This window comes from Cyanistes caeruleus, chromosome 14, assembly GCF_971803275.1.
Source record: "Cyanistes caeruleus chromosome 14, bCyaCae1.hap1.1, whole genome shotgun sequence".
NCBI lineage: Eukaryota > Metazoa > Chordata > Aves > Passeriformes > Paridae > Cyanistes > Cyanistes caeruleus.
The window spans coordinates 9,481,117-9,493,169 of record NC_141714.1 but is presented as its reverse complement, the minus strand read 5'-3'; the positions used below and the strand labels follow the sequence as shown (position 1 = coordinate 9,493,169).

The 12,053-nt window shown below is 39.5% G+C and overlaps 1 protein-coding gene and 1 long non-coding RNA gene across 3 annotated transcripts in view; one reads left to right on the top strand and one right to left on the bottom strand.

Moving 5' to 3' along the window:
* GAB3 (GRB2 associated binding protein 3) overlaps nucleotides 1-12,053 on the top strand; it is a 774,285-nt gene that overhangs the window by 473,149 nt on the left and 289,083 nt on the right. The window lies entirely within an intron of this gene.
* Nucleotides 1-12,053, bottom strand: part of LOC111928716 (uncharacterized) — an 83,410-nt gene that overhangs the window by 2,888 nt on the left and 68,469 nt on the right. The window lies entirely within an intron of this gene.

The following is a 12,053-nucleotide window of genomic DNA, read 5'->3' as shown; positions in this document are numbered from 1 at the left end:
TTCACTGGTGGTTCTGGTGACACCAGAGGAGCTGGAAGAGGGAATCCCCCAAAGAATGCTGTATAACAATCTCTGAAGCACCAGTATCAGATGTCTGCCAAAGCTGCATATTGATGGTGCTGTTTGTGTCATTTCTGGTTATTAGATTACTGCATGTCTGAGGTTTTTTTCCTTTAAATAGGAGCTTCCCCCAATCCCTAACCACAAATAAATGAGAACAGAAAATGCTCTGTGCTGAGAAGTAAAGAGCTGTTAAGTTCAGGAATGGATCCATTAGTTTAATCCATTAGTATTAGGAATAAAATACTGCAGAATAAGACACAATAACATTTTCATCCTTTTCTTTGCAGGGGTTGGAGTGCCAGCAACACTTGTCTCCTGCCCAGCACATGGCCTCGGCACATCCAGCTGTCTGGAGCAGCACTGGGCAGGAAGCTCAGCAGATGTTCAGCCTTCTTGGGCACTTGGAATTCAAAACACTTGTCATCTCCAGCAGAATGAAATCAGCAGGTTGTACATCGGTGCTGGAAACAATACATTGTGTTGACCAATGTATTGATCAATGTATTGACCAGTGGCTGAAAGATCTACCAGGGCTCCCATGCTGCAGAAGGCATCATGGATTTAAGCATTGCTATCACTCAGCCAACAAAAGACTAATAAAAAGATAACTCTCTCCATCTCAAACAAAAATTCTCTCACATCCCTGCAGATTGCTGTTAAACTAAAGCATGACCTATTGAAGTGAGTCATTGTGACAAACAAGAGAAAATGCTACATTGTCAAAAAGTAACTCTGAAACTCAGGACAAATTTGAAATTTGTGAAACTAACTCTCATTTCTCACTGACTGCACTTTTCCTAGATTTTAATTAGATATCTATCATTCTCCTAATCATTAATGTAATTACAGGGAGTTATGAGATGCTAAAAGTGGTTCTTTGTTATTTGAAGTTAAAAGAAAAAAAAGACAATGAGTTTTTTAGAAACCTGTAGCTCTTGTACTGACAGCAACCACTTGCTCTCTTTAGACCATAGAAAGTTCTGACAAACTTGGCTGTGACCAAGTTGCATCTGTACAAATCAGGATTTGGGCAGGCATTTTGCTATTGCAAGAATTAATCCTTCACAGTGAACTCTTCCCCCAAAACAGACACCCCCACAATTTACCTGCAGGTACACACTGCAGTTACTTTCCAGCACTAAAATGCTGATGGTCACATGAACAGTGTATGGGAAAAAATAGAAGATAATTCTGACCACAATCATATTTGTTAAACACTGCTGAGTTCAGAAGAGGTGCACATACGATTTTGTGCTCTCTGCTAAAATGCCTCATTTAGAATGGATTTAATAATAAATAGAAAACAAACTTTTTGATAGGGATATGTCTACTCATCTCATCTTGCACATGACAGACTGGATGAAAAATAAGCCTCAGTCACAGCATACAGACACATTTGCTGTAGACATCCTTTACATGACCTAAAGCCATCCTCTGGAAATAAACCATACCAGCAGCTTTGCAGCAACAGAAGTATAAAATGAGTATTTTCGTTAACGGCTTTAAATAAGGGGTGTTTATGAATATAGTCTGTCCTTCTACTATCACACAGACAGAGAATATGTTGTAAAAGAGCACCACAGGCCCTTTAAACTGCACAGGGAATTTTACACTGTAAGGAAAAAAAAAAAAAAAGGGAAAAAAAAAAGCTAGTCATTCCAGCAGCATGGAAATGGCACAGTTCTTTTGATTTTAACATAATTGTTGTGCTATTAAATTATTAAATAGAATAACAGCCCTAAGTTAAATTGTGAAGGTAATTTGAAGGGTCCACATATTTTGCCTTTCTTCTGGGAAAAAAATAAAAATTTTGAAGCCTTCTGCCTGACTATTCCTAGAAACTGAAAATATAGTCACAAGGGAGTCAAAACATTCAGGGTCATTACTTCATTAACTTTGATTTGTTTCTAGCTAATGGAACTTAAAAAAATTTTGACTATTTACCATGGTATTCTATACCAGACATTCACTCTCAAAATCAGTGTGTCACCAGGCAGAGTTACGCTATTTTCTTTCTCCCCTTTTCCCACAGTACTCAGAGACTGTTTTTCCTCTTTCATCAGAACTGCAGAGATTCAGTCTGGTGACCTAAAAACCTAAGTAAGACTAATAAGAAAATTAAAGTTTTCCAGAACAATGACTAAGTTACTCTAAAATATTAATTCCTCCAACAGGAAGCTTATTCCAACACAAGACATTGAGTTTGAGTCAACACTGAAGAAACCCAGTGCAGTATCTCTCTCCAGGCTAATATCCACCCTGCTTCAGTGAATTACCATTACCACACATTATTTGTTGCATTGAGAAGCCTTATTTACTAAATGGCCCAGAGCTGCTGCAACTCTTAGAAAAGGGACCACTCACACAAGCAGACCTTCTGACTGGGGGTTAAGATTATCCTCCTATTATGAAAATGCAAAAAATCTGAATATAGTTTTCCTAATAAACAGAGACTAAAAAAATAGGAAAATACCATAGATTATCAAGAGTGAGGCACTAATGTGAAGGTTATTATAGCTTCAATGCAGTATGAATATTAATTCTGGAAATAACACACTTCATTCTAGTCCATGCTGGGAAAAATGAGGAGCTTTCATGGTCCAGAGACATTTCTTTGTGTCCTTAAAACCATCTGAGCTTTGGGGATACACACAGAAGACTTGAGCTCAATACTGAATATTGTCTAGGTCAACTGTACAAGTCCAATATTGCTCCTGAAAATAAAAAATAACCAATGTCTTTTTTAAAGCAGTCTATGTTTCTATTCTTTTCATTCCCTTTCCTAAGGGAGCATGATTAAACAGATACTAATCCAATAAAATTCAAATTTAAAATGCAGTTAAAAATTATTTAACATAGATTTCATAATACTTATTTTGATATAATTAGAAAGTATTAGAAAATAAATATTATCCATATTTATGCTTTAACCAGAGTTTAGTCACTCATGCTTCCTCTAAATAAATGCATATTCTGGCTGTAGCTTTCTATATTCTTACCTTTGTCTGGCACTGTGCTGTGGAGCAAATAGATTGAGAGATGCAGTTATACTCATAACCTTTAGTTTAGTTCTTATCAAAAGGAAAATAGTTACTGTTGCTATGCTTGTTTGGTCAATCTGTCACCCCATATCAGCATTATTAGTATTCACACCTGATAAAAAGATACCTTCAGAAAAGAAGAGGGGAGGGTGGGAAGTAAAGCAAAATGTTCTGTAGGAGGCAACCCGATTCTCATCTAATCTCTTTAAAAAAATCTGCTGTGCTAATGCTATCCTGTGTGCCTATCATGGAAATCATATGAGACTTCAAATAAGTAGAAAATAATGAAAAATAGAAATCTGTGCAGTTTTTCTGATTATAGTGATGTTTAGATTTTTAGTTGTAAACCACCCGTAAGGTATTTTCAAGGTCAGGAAAATTTTAAAAGTTTAAAAAAACAGGGATGATTTTGAGTATATCTAAGCTGAATTAAATCTCTGAACTATTGCTCTACAACCTGAAACCAATCCCATATGAGACTATTATTTCTCAGTATCTTGTTAGTCCTACTTTGCACATGACCTTGTGAACTACTAATCTTCCTGAATGACTACACTCAGCTCTAAAGGCACACCAACAACTTCAGCAATTAGACTTGAAAATTTAAATTAAATTTTGTTTCAGACACAGCTGTACAAGGCAGGTGTTTCAAAGTATTCCTGCAAGGTAAACTTTTAGAAAGTTTAACAGTTTAAAGAGTGAAATATGTGAGCCTGAGCAAAATTAAACAGCCACTACAACAAACCTGAGCTCACACAAATATGAAGTATATTTATTCCCAGGTTTCCTAGTAGTGGAGATGCCACTCCCTCCTCAGTGAGGGACAGAGGGGATTACATACGTCTCCCATTAAGCACAAACACATTACAGACCACTAATGCATACTGACAAGATGCTTTCTGTTGCTCTTCTTTCCTTCCTTATCCATTTTTCACACATCTATTCAGAGCCAAACATTGGTTATTCCTCTCTTCTCTGAGGAACATCAAGCACAGCCCTGGGACCTGTCCTTCCCACAAACCCATTCTGGTGCTCACCATCTCTCCACAATCTCATCTACCCTTGTCTTTACTCTTATGATCCAAGATCTTGAAAAAATTTCAGCAGACCTGGTCTGGTCCTGATTGCTAGGAAACTCCAGAACCTCCCAGATGTTCTCCCCATGGTGCTAATTGCAGTGATTCACTGTGGATGTTTACCCTGCAGCTGTTGCCTATCACTGCAAAGGCTGCTTGCTAAAGCAGACACGTGCTGTGCTGGTAAATAAGACAAGAAGCTTTATTGCTTATTGTAAAAGCCCATATGAGAAACTAGCACACTCTTCTTTGGCACCAGTCTTGCTTAACACCCCACTAAACCCTGGTCACAGGGAACCAGGAGTGCAGAGACACTGTTCTGTGAACACTGCTCTGTTCAGCAGCTTCTCAGTATTCATCACAGCCCAGAGCCCTCCTCTGCACCCACAAGTCAGGTATTGGTGCACTCTGCTCATCCAGCTACATCCACAGCAAGGCACAGGTGGTTGCTAAAGGAGTCTATTTTTCAAAATATTCATTTGTTCTGCTGTCTTCAGGAAATAGTATGTCTGTTCCTGCCCTTGCAGATGTAATGGAACCAGTATTTTATCTATTGGCTCCAATGTGAAGGAGTGAGAAATGTTGTTTTATTGCATCCTAAGGATAAGGCACAAAAACTGTGCATGCAAACCACTGATTTGTGCCTATTGTTGCAGATAAACAAGTAAACATGTAAATAAAAGTAGGCTTACATAAAACTGGTGACAATGTGAGTTCTTTCTGGTGTTTTAAAACAGACCTCTTTTGTTTTACATAACCAAAATTAGTAGTGCCTTTCAACAGTTTCCTAAAAATTTGGCCCAAAATGGTGGCTTAGGCTCAGTTGTTTCCAACATCAGAAGTGACAGCCTATTACTTTTCCTCTGCACACTCCTGCAATCCAGCTATCCAGCTCACAGGTAGATATGGGTTAATATATATCCCAGCAGCAATGAAACACAAAAGTAAGGTGGCAATTAAAAACACGGATGTTGAAAGCTACAGGGTGTCATCTTGTCCTGGCGATGCACACATGCTGCTCAAATCTTCAAACATTTTGGTAGTATTTTTTGGTTCCATCCTAAGGCTCAGATTTTAACTTGGACAAGTCTCTTGGTTACTACAGCACATAAGTTGTCATTTGCATGTTTTGGAAATGTAAAAGAAAAAAAGTATGCTGGCAGTTAAAGATGTTTACAGTATTTGCAGAAGTGAGGGCTAGGCCATAATGGGTTCTCTGGAAGCAATCACAGCGCAGTATATTTAAGTGTAAAGAGAATAATCACTTATATCAGCAGGGCAGACAAGACTACCATTTGCTGACATCAATTCATTTATTGAGTTAGTGTTCCTGAAGTCAGGATACTAATTTATTTTTTACAACAATTAGATCCCACTGGGAGAGAAGAAGAGAGAGGTGTGAGACTGACCACCTCTTTGATAAGCAGTGCTCAAGTTTGCAAAAACATTCTTCTCTCTGTCACACAGTCAATGCCTCTTAACAATGCAGGAAAATCAAATCCAGAAGAAGAAATGCATCTGAGACATGGAAGGAAGAAAATCAAAGCAAACACCTATTTATGATGCTGTTGTAGATGTCACTCAGATACATCCATCAAGTAGGTTACATATAAGATTTTTTTCTCTCTTTTTTCTCTCTCTCTTTAATAAAACTTGAGGCTCTTGAAAGCTCTAACCAAATCTCAAAACAATTTCCAGCTTTAAAAGAACTGTGTATTTTGAAATACAACATAATCAAACCCAAGTATGTGTTTGCTCCATTTAAACTACCCCTTTACCTGAACTTCCTATTAGCCATGCCAAATTAAGTTCTGTAAGTCTCCCTCCAAGCTTTTGCAACTTTCTAGAAAAATAAATAGGTTTATATGTCTGGAGTGAGTCAGGTGGGGAGGAGAGGAAGTGCCTGAGCACACTGGTGTCCTTTATGTGCTCTGAAATGAAAGCAATTATAGCAAATTTTCTAAACTGGGAGCCAGTGAGGAATACTGTGCAGCAGTAGGAGGGACATAAATTAGGAAAAGACAACACTGTAAGAAATCGAAATATAAGAAAAATTATCCTTGTGGGACATTATATATTCAAACAAGGATGAGAAATGGCAAAAACTAAGTCAGCATTAGCATGTCAAGCTATTAAAGTTGCTTTATGTATGGAATGAAGAACAGAGACTGGCATGAAGTTGGAGGGGAAAGAAGCTGAAACACAAGGGTAATTGTAGGTCAGGAAATACAGGGATGAGCTTTGAGCTATCTGGACACTGCTCTACCATCTGTGGGTATAGCTACTGAAGAATGAAACACTTTAATAAAAAGTAATTGGAGAACAGGACAAATAGTCACCCTTGAACTTACTCAGTATCTTCTTCCAACTCTGTCTGAACACATTGATTTTTTGAGAGGTATTTACTTCAATAAACAGGGGAAAGGCTACATGACTATAAGTTCAATTTTTTGTCAAGCCAGAGAATGAGTGCCATGGTTGTTTCAGGACTCTACAAATGTCTCTGTTCTCCCCATCTTGCTTTACTGTGGTTTTCACTACTCAGCTACGGAGAGTATGTGCACTGAACTGCAGAACCAGGGCCTGTGAGGCACTTTGTGGCCCTGTGCACAGCAGCCAGGTGAGGTACTCTGCAGGAAGTAACAGCAACAGAGATCCTTGAGAGAATTTTGGCAAGATTTTTTCCAAAAATATAACAGCTTGTTCAATTCAACAACAGATGCTTTATATGTTACCCCTACAGCAAAGAAGTCATTGAACAGCCAGCCATAATCCTAAGGCTGTCAACTGGTGGTTGTAACAATGAGTTTTGTATTTCCCTCCCACACCATCACTTATCATTACTACCCACAGTCTTACTTCAAGCCAATTTTTACCAGGAAATGGCCAGCCCATTCCACACAGTGTTAAAACACCATCATTTTCACACAGGTTGAAAAATTAAACCAAACTTGGCTGCAAGGGAAGACCTCACAGCCTTTGCAGCCTCACTCCCTTTGCACCAGTGTGAGCTCCCACACCCTCCATCTGCCTGTGACTCATCCACACAGAGCACCTCAGGAACTGGGAGCAAAGGGCTGAGGGCTTCAGCAAAACACAACAGCAAGCCATGGATTGCAATGAATCGTTCAGCTTGGAAAAGCTTCCCCTGAGTCACGCACAACATTTCACAGCGAAGTCCTGTAGCAATGCAGCTGAACAGCTTGGGCCATGATGTGCTCCAGCCAAACTGTATTCAGAGTTTATTATCAGACCCTCTGGAATATCTCAAGACTGCTGAGACATAAGCTATTCTAAAAATAAGAAGAGGCTGAAAAACAAGAGATCAGGACCACAAGAGCCAGGTGACAGAGGGTGGTTGAACACCTGGACTGTAACCAGTCCTGTGCCCCGAGGGGTGTGTACAGAGTGCACAGGGGCACCAATGAAAAGATGTGTGATTGTGTGAACAGTAGTTTTAGAATGTATAAATAAGTGTATAATGTAAACAATAAAGAGCTTCTGCAAAATCATATTGGTTTGTTGTTCAGAGGTCCTGAGCTCCCACAAAGTCCTGCTCAGCTTGGCCTGGCAGGGGCTCAGTGGTGTCTGAGGAACAGATGCCAAACAAGCCCAAAAGGAGAGGAATCCACCCACCAACTACAGTGACCTTAAGAATTAACAAACAGACCATAAAAGGTGTCATAGACATATGCATTTCCAAATTTTGAAGATATGCATATTTTGCCTTTTGTTTTACTCTTGATGCAGAAGACAGAATAACAGCAATGTAAACAGTAACACAGTCCTTGTTTTTCAGTATTTGGCTCGTAATATTTAAAAAGGCAATTTTTTGCTAGGCGATTTCTACAGGCAGTAGGTTCGAAGGGTGAAAATTGAAAATCTAAAGGCCATAGCAGAACTAAAGAGCTGTTACCTGAGAGGGAATTAATCCATGGGCCAATTTATAAAGAGATAGTGATACTGTAAACACAGAGTATTTAAAGGAATAGCAATGTTTTCGTAAAGAATGTTTCTTCCATTGAACCACACTTAGTGTGGCTTTAAGAACCCCAGATTTGCTAAGACAACCCTAGATGAAACCCTCAGAGGAATATCTAACTCTCTTACTGATCAGCAAAATCAAACCTAATCATAAAGAGGAACTACCACTTTACTCTTCAGGTTTTATAGCACAAGTCCCAAAAATGGGAGGTGACAGAATTTTGGATGACATGCAAACCCTTTTATCCAGAGCAACATTTCTGTATAAACTTCTTATCTGTCAGGACTAGCTCCTCTTCAATTTTATTAAATCAGAATAGTAAGGGCCAGGAGAGACTTTGAATAAATTTTTAAGACTGCTTCTGGTCAACATGCAAAGCTGATTTCAAGGAGTTATTCTGCCCAACCCTGCACAGTAGGATGAGGCAGATATGTCTACAGATGGGGGGAGGGAAAAAAAGTAGAAGGATTCCTCTCACTCAGTCTTCCCCTTCTCTCACACTTGAAAAAAAAAAAAAAAAAAAAAATCTGCCAGCCAGACTTAAAATCTTGTAAGTACAACTTGTGCACAGAAATATCAAGTCTTCCCTAGACCTGGGCCTCTGCTTCCCTCCTGGTTTCTCAGCCTCGGTGATGTGCAGCTGCATCTGTCATGAGGCATTACTTTATGTCAGCGATTTAATGCAATAAGAGATACAACAGGTTCTGGCACGCAAGAAAACCACAAATCAGTCTAGAGAATTTGAAGAGACAGTTGTCTGGAGGAACACAGGTGCACAAGCTGGGATTTAACAAAAGTTATTTGAAATGCAGGAAGTAAACAATTAAAAAGGACATTTTACCCTAAGTAAATTTTAGAAAATAGGTTTTCTATCCAAATGTTTTGCTACAGCTGCAAGTCTCAGATTCAAAAACTGACAAATAGGATTTCTTTCAAACTCCAACACGAAGTGAATGGGAGAGAGTGAAAGACAGAATTTCATATCCATTAGGATCCCAGTACTCCATTTTAATCAGGAATCAGTTGCAGACTAAGAAATTGTCTGGTCTGTACATCTCATTGAGTATTTTGCAAAAAATTCAACTAGTTTATGTGTTTGGAGTTGCATCCTAACACAGGAATTAACAGTTAACGAAGCCTTTAGTGAGACTGCAAACCTTTCATCACAGAGATTGTCTCACCATTATAGAATCACAATAAAGGGACAGTCTCTTATCAGTGTCTTCACTGTTCTCTCCTGTGGGTACAAAAGGTTCTTGGGGCAGCAGGACAGGAGTTAAATGATTCCATATACCCTATAACCAAGGTTAAGATAGGTTTTCACCACAAGATCACACACCTGTTTTACTTCACTGTCTATTGCCATCTATTTCATTGCCTCTTGCAATAAAATAGTGCTTAAAAACAAACAGGAGATTACAGAATCACAGAATGTTTGGGGTTGGAAGGGACCTCAGGAGTTCCCCTAATCCAACCCCCTGCTGCAGCAGGTTCACAAAGAGCTGACTGCACAGAATCATGTTGTCCAGATGGGTTTTGGATATCTCCAGAGGAGATCTCAACCTCGGTTTCAGTGCCCGGTCACCCTCACAACTAAAGAACTTTTTCCACCTATTCAGAGGGTGGAACTTTGTGTTTCAGTTTGTGCCCACTGTCCCTTGTCCTGTGCTGGGCACCACCAAAAAGAGTGTGGTTCCATCTCCCTGAAACCCACCCTTACCACATTTGTGCGCCCTGATGAGGTCCCCTATCAGTCTTCTCATCTCCAGCCAAATAGGCCTGTCTCCCTCAACCTTTGATTGTATGACAGACGCTCCATCCCTCACCATCTTCACAGCCCTCCACTCAGCCCTGTCCAGTAAATCCTTGATTTTTGACTGTCAACCCACAGGACACGGACTGAGAACACCTCCCACCCTTCCTCACTGAAGTTTCATACAGCCTCCCATCTAAATCCATGATACATTCCTCACCAGTCTCACTCAGGGCTTCCCAGACTGAAACTCAGGCTGTAAGATCCTTCAAAAGCAAGAGTGACAGAAGCAGCCTCAGGTTACAGTTAAGGAGAGGAGGGAGCATAATCATCTTTTATGCTGGGGGCAGCCTCAGAGAGGCTCCCTTCCATCTGCACACCTCCCATTGATACCTATGAGAGCTAAGCATCAGGAGTAGGAAAATACAGAAAAGTCAATGCTAAAGAAAAAAGTTTAAAATACTGGGATTTTTACACTAAAAAAAATCAAAAACAAAATAATAATAATAAAAAAAAAGAGAAACAAACAAGAGCTGGCATTAAAAAGTTGGTGTTGACTTCACCCAAACACCCCAGATGATTTTAGTGTATGATTTTTTATCTCAGTGCAGCCTGGCTCACTGATGCTTTGCCAGTACTAGAGATAATCTTTTGAAATCAAATTATATGTGTGCAACATGAATTATGCTTTTGGCTTACACTGCAGTAAAACTGCACATTTTGCATATTTTTAAAGGAGGGGAAGAGGGAAAGAAAAAAATAGAGAATTATATGTCAAAACCAACTTATCAGAGATGGAGATAGCTCAAGATTCAAGCGACATCTTAACTCACAGGAAGGATATGTAGCATCAGATACAAAAATGACATGTAGATTTTCCCTGAAAAGTTATTACTGGCATGAAACTATTGTAATATTTTCCACAGGAACGTAATGTTGCTTGGGAATAGCCAACCATTACAGCATACTTAGAGCTAATGCTGGCAATCACCATCTTCTTCCAGTGACACATGGCTCAAATGTCATCCCTGTGTTTCCCCTATATCTAAAACAGCCCAGGAAACACAAGGGTGTTGAAGGGGCAAGTTGGGCCCTGTTGTCAAGGATGACTGAAATATGTTATTTATGTGTAAGACTGGGAAAGAGTGATCATCCAAATTTGAAACAAAACACCAGTTTTGTTTATTTCTCCCTAGAAAGCATCTGATGCGGTATCTGAGAAATATCTCAGCAGTACTAAAGCCTTAGTCACTGTTTCTGAAGCTTTCTGGACATAAAAAATTACTAGGACATATAATAAGGAATCCACTGGCCTAAGAAGGATTTGTTTTTCTACTCACTGGCACACCAATTTAACTAAGACACCAAACCAATTAATAAGCCCTACTAATAAGACCCACTATCTAATAGCATATGCAGTGAAAGCAATTTCTGCCTGTGACTATTTATGAGAGTAGTTACTCACTTGGTAACCATTTACATAGTAACAGCACTAAAAAATGCTATTGAGGACAAAGAGGATGGGAAATTAAGTGCTGTGTCTTTTACACTGCATAATTTTTAAAACTATATTTCTAGTGAGAATAAAAAGAAAGGGGGAAATTCCACTAAATAAGGGCATAAAATATGCTTGCCTGTGCCCCTCAAGTCAGCCATTCCCACGCATACTTCCCAGCACCTTGTTGGCCCCAGCAGCCCTTAATAGATCAAAAAGACATCAGGGCTGTAGCAGTAACTGTCACTGCTAAAACTAAGGTCACATTTAAGCCAGTCAAGTATTCTCCCTGTACTCAACAAATCCATGCAAATTAAAAAGAGTTAATTAGCAGGTGCCCCCTTTAAGCAAGAGAGCCAAGAGCACCAATGCCAGCTTCACCCATGTGGGACACTCGCTGTGGCCACAAGGCAAGTGAAGATCACTGCCAGACATATCTCAAATCACCCATGAGATACCTTTTTGCAAACATCCCTGGAGGAAAGGATCATTACTCGGGAAACATTCTCTCCCAAGTGGTAGACGTAACTTCATTTATCAGCTTCTCTTAATTGCTTTCCCCAACCCTCTCGTTCCACAAAGGCAAGCAAAAGGAAGTTTTCTGGGAAGAGACCAACCACCATGAGGAAACAGATTCAAT